The following is a 470-nucleotide window of genomic DNA, read 5'->3' as shown; positions in this document are numbered from 1 at the left end:
GGGGAGCGGTGTAATGGGATCGGGGTAATGGGATCGGCGGCAGGGACCGGCTATTATGGGATCAGCTATTACGGGATCGGCTCTGATGGAATTGACTGTAATGGGATCGGGGTAATAGGATCGGCTGTAGGGTCCGGCTATTATGGGATCGACTGTAACGGGATCGGCTCTAATAGGATCAGGTATTATGGGATCGGCTATAAGGGGATTGGATGTAGGGACCAGCTATAACAGGACTGACTATAAGGAGAAACTGGAATGGGATCGACTGTAGGGATAAACCATGATGGGATAAACTGGAATGGGATCGGCTGTAGTGGGATCCGCTGTAATGGGATACACACACACAGAGTGACGCCCTACAGGATGACATCCTCACAGGGTGATGCCCTCTGGGGTGGCACCCTCCCAAAGGGTGACCCCACACACAGGGTGAGCCCCTGTAGGGTCGCACCCCCCTCCCCGGCGAG

This window comes from Corvus brachyrhynchos, unplaced genomic scaffold (assembly GCF_000691975.1).
Source record: "Corvus brachyrhynchos isolate BGI_N302 unplaced genomic scaffold, ASM69197v1 scaffold318, whole genome shotgun sequence".
Lineage (NCBI taxonomy): Eukaryota > Metazoa > Chordata > Aves > Passeriformes > Corvidae > Corvus > Corvus brachyrhynchos.
Note: the sequence above shows the minus strand (reverse complement) of the source record.